A 4,607-nucleotide genomic window follows, 5' to 3' on the forward strand; every position below is an offset into this window, starting at 1 on the left:
TGCCCCCTCCTTACCTAGCAGTGGATATTGGTCAAGGATTTCTTGGTGGGATGATAGGAGGGGTTAACTCCACAACCCTTCCCCATACAGAACAAGTGCCACTTTTGTCCTCAGGCAGTGTCTGGTATAGCAGCTCAGCCCTATATGTCAGTAACAATTCATAGTCATGCCTACCAAGCTTCAAAAAAAAGAAAAAAGGAAATCAAATAAAAATCACTACTCGGAAGACGGAGTATTTTATTTTATTTTTTTCAAAATATGCCTTTTTTAATTTTTTGTTACAAAATACAGTTTCCACAGCTCGTTCCCATTTCACAAAACATACAGATTGTGTCCCTCATCCCCTCAGTATATACCCAACAAAGATTGGCGAAGCAGTTGCAGATTGAGCGTCGTACCTGAGGATCTGAGCAGCTAAGGATCATGGGATTTCGGTGGTGGGGCCTCAGATGGGTTTGGAGCGTGTGATGTCACCTGTATTCACTAGAAGTAGTCATTTTGTGAACTTATCCGATAATCACGAGGATGCAGCCGAATAATTAATTCCATCCTCTTTACGTCCCCAAAATATTTCTTCAACATTAAAAAAAAAATTCAAACCTCATCCAATAATCGAAGTAAAATTAAATTATTAAATCTGTTCCTTGGAAAGCTGGATGACAATACGGCCACCACTATAGCTCATGCAATGGTCGGTGTCAGCTAAATTATAGGACGCCAAAAGGGTTTATGGGATGTACCAGTGTGTGTCTGGGCTGATTTGGCATTCGGGTCTTTAGGAAAGCTGAGTGACAGGTTGGTTGTCACCCAGCTTTCCCAGAAACAATTAAGAAACAGCTGCATAAGGACGTAAATGAAGAAAGGAGCGGTCTACGGGGAAAAACCGAGGTAGTGAAGTTCACCAGTTTAGGTTCCGCACCCCCTTAGGCTCTTGGCCGCAATTTTCCCAAATTCAGGTAAAAAACAAAAATAATGTGTTACGAAGGCAACGTGTGAATAGACCCCAAGAGTAAATTTATCATGTGTATGTATTGCTAGGGACAGCACTAGGCTTCACGGGGCTCAATGGTCTACATTTACAAAACGGTTTACGTCTGTTTTTGGGGTAAACCGCGCCAAAAAAAAAAAAAAAGTTGCAAACGGTGACCCGTGACAAATTTCAGTTAATATATGCAACTTTTGACGTCACTCGCCAAATTTGGAAAGTGATGAGAATAACGGGCGTGGTCTCCAGGGAGACAGTTTATGTTTCACTTACTACAAAAACGTAAAATGGCGCAAATTTTGGCGCAAATCTACGAATGCATATAGCAGTTGTAGATTTTATTTTCTGACAGAGTTAATAATGCACCAAATTTATTAGGAGACGGGCACCTTTTAGAAAATTTGGGGCAAATAATTTTTCCCTTTACTTTGGCGTATTTTATGCCAGTCTGTTTTGGTAAATTTGGGCCATTGAGCGCAGATGACGATCAACAAGGCAAAAAAAAATAAAAGAATTCAGCCTCTTCTCTAGTGCTGCTCTACATCCAGGAAAAACCAGATCAAAATCACAACATTGTGGCCTCCAGTCTGTAAAGTTGGCCATCCCCGGGTCAGTTGTCCCATGGGTCGTGCGGCTCTGATCGGGGGCAACCACTTTGATCGCTGCAAATATAATTTATTCGCACACGGCTGCGCAGGTAAGTTGTTGAATGATTGTTGTGTTTAACCGAGAAATCTCCAACTTCTTCCAGTCGCATTGTTAACGTTTATCGTGACATTCATCAGCACTTTAAGAAATGTATACACTGGGGGGGGGGGGGATAATTTGCATATTTTTTTTGTTTTTTTCTTATATGTAATAAATGCATTTAAAAAAACAAAATTAAAAAACCCTTCTCTACGACAGACCATAAGGACATCAGTACGACCCCTGGAGGGCTTTTTAGTGGGTGTAATCGCACCCAAAGTGCCAAAAAGGGGAGGCTGTAAAACAAAAACAAAAAAAAATTAGCACTTCCTGTTTCAATGTAGTCACATGGTGTATCACATGACACACATCAGCCAATCAGTAGCTCTGAAAAGGACCACGTGATGCAGTCTGTGACTTTTTTTTAAGTGTATGTCACAGGATTGTTTTTAGAGCTATTGACTGGCTGAGAGGGATCATGTGACACCATGTGACGCCCCTGAACCAGGAAGTGCTTTCCTTTTAGCTCCCTTGGGTGGGGTGGGGGCAGTTTAGTAAATGCAATGACACTTGTTAATCTAACTAGTAATGACGGGATCTCACGGATGTCCTCAAGGAGAATTATTATTTTTCTTCAGCATGGCCGCCGGGTAGCAGAGTCCCTGAACACGCACACACAGCCCTAGGACAAAGGCTGGAATGTTTTTTCACACCATTGACGTAAAGCAAGGCGGGGGGGGTGGGGGTGTTGGGCGTGGACAGAAATACTGTAAGAAAGAGACTGCAGCACAGGAAACGGTTAGATACATCTAGGTAAAGAGTGTATCCAAACTTATACACCAAAGGAAAACTCACACGTACTAGATAAACCTTTTGGATTTGTTTTACGACAGAACAGTCCAGAAAGTAACGTGTTCTGGATTAATTGCGACATTATAAATCAAATTACTGAAGAAATTATAGTTAAATAATCATTGTAACGCTCTAATATAGTTTGTGCTTAAATTTCTCACCACCTCTGCTTGCAGTCAGTGAATAGAAACACATTTATATGGAGACCAGATATTTCTCACAGTGGGAGTGGTTACAGTGTATCAGTATAGACAATACTATGTGAGCTAAATACATCAGCAACACAAAACTCTTCTGTCCTGGACTCCGGGCTCGTAACTTTTACCTACAACGATACATTGTAACAAATTATAAACAAGCTTACAAGGGAAAGAGGTTTCAGGCTCAGAATATCAAAAACGGAATTTAAACACCAAGTATATTAAAGTTATAGATTTTTCCAATAAACAGAGATTGAGAGATCGATCTACATCCATATCGAACGCATCTTGTAAATAAGTGACTAAGGCCTCATGCACACGACCGCGCCGCAATCACGGACCGCGCACACCTAGGGCTGTAGTACCCGGACACGTCCTAATTTTTTGCAAGGATCATTTCTGCGGCCCGGGCACACACACACACACGTAAATATATAGGGAGGTGTCCGTGGCCGATTGAAATGAATGTGTCAGTATTTTATCCGCAATTACGGATACAAATTACAGTCGTGTGCATGTGGTCTTATCCTGTACTTATCCTGAGTTACAGCCTGTATTATACTCCGGAGCTGCATTTATAGTTCTACTGGTTATCGGAAACAGTCAGTACATTTGTTGACAGACACACAGCAGCTTCGGCCCCATTTACATCACGTTAGGAAGACCCCTGACGAAAGGACCAATGTATTGCACTGTGTCGCACGGGGACTGGGCCTGGGAAAACAGGTCACTGTACATATTTGGACAGCGTCGTTAGGAGAAGTGCTGGAGTCCCCGGGCAGAACGCCAGCTGTTGCTCTGCCCGGGGACTCCAGCCATGTGAAGCGCCTGACGTCGCTGTCCATATATGGACAGTGATATCGGGAGCTCCCCGAGGTATATGTTTAACGTATAACTGTGACGGATGCCATCACCCATAGGCTCCCATTTAAAAAAAAAAAAAAAGCCTATACCGTGTGCTATAGGTTTTTTGTGGGATCCCTCAGGATGGCCCAGTCTTCTACACTATTCCATCCTTAAAAAAATAAAAAATAAATTGGTATACTGATGTACACCAGCCTGACAAAGGCCAAAAGGACACTACTTTGGTCTCTCTTGGGAAAATGGACCCCTATGGACACGTTTATCGTAGGGCAATAACGTGATGTGAATGGGGCCTTAGCGGAGCTCCTATAATGCAGTTAATTCTCCTACATCAGATTAGAGTACAGGACCCGGTGTAAAGATGACACTTCCCAAACTGCAAATGACCAAGTGAAGCTCGATGCCGACACTGAACCAGCAGGGGGTGCAGGCAGATGCACACAACAGAATTGTGAGGGGAGCTCGGATGAAAACGGGCTACAAGATAAGTCATGAATTTACAAAGTTCTGAAGCGTTTTTTGCAGATGTGAACAGTGACCTGGTCAGCCTTTCTTGTGGGTTACAGGGCAGTTTGGAGCTATTTCCTGGGCGTGTCAGCGGTTTCCACCTCAGCAAAACAGCACAATGTCCTGTAATCTTCTGGACTTAGAGCAAACTCGGAGAGAGCGTCCAGAAACTGATCGAGGGGACACAGGCCGGAGCTGCATCCCTTCACCACTTGTTCCTGGAGAGCAGAAAACATTATTAGAATACACGTCAGACATAAATACAGTATATCGAGAGAGACCGACTGACAGACTGACAGACCCGCCTCCGATCCAGCCGCCTCCGGTCTGAGACAGATAGACCTGAGATATCGAGCTAGATAGAGAAATGTCCAGCCAAGACCGGTTCCTATGGACGCACTGCCTGATATCCCTATAAAAGGCTTTAGTTGTTATGCAGTGTGTCCCTAGCAACCAGTCCACCCTAGATGACTCTGCCTGCATTACTAACCCTAGCACTCAATTATTAAGTA

General features: G+C 43.3%; 1 long non-coding RNA gene across 1 annotated transcript; it reads right to left on the reverse strand.

Moving 5' to 3' along the window:
* Positions 1–220: 220 nt before the first annotated feature.
* On the reverse strand, positions 221–4,387 carry LOC142743667 (uncharacterized). The gene is made up of 2 exons (XR_012881610.1): positions 4,128–4,387; positions 221–2,849 (listed from the first exon to the last, which is right to left on the reverse strand). It is a non-coding gene; the product is annotated as an uncharacterized LOC142743667 (long non-coding RNA).
* Positions 4,388–4,607: the final 220 nt, after the last annotated feature.

Source organism: Rhinoderma darwinii, chromosome 2, assembly GCF_050947455.1.
Source record: "Rhinoderma darwinii isolate aRhiDar2 chromosome 2, aRhiDar2.hap1, whole genome shotgun sequence".
In the NCBI taxonomy this organism is placed as follows: Eukaryota; Metazoa; Chordata; class Amphibia; order Anura; family Rhinodermatidae; genus Rhinoderma; species Rhinoderma darwinii.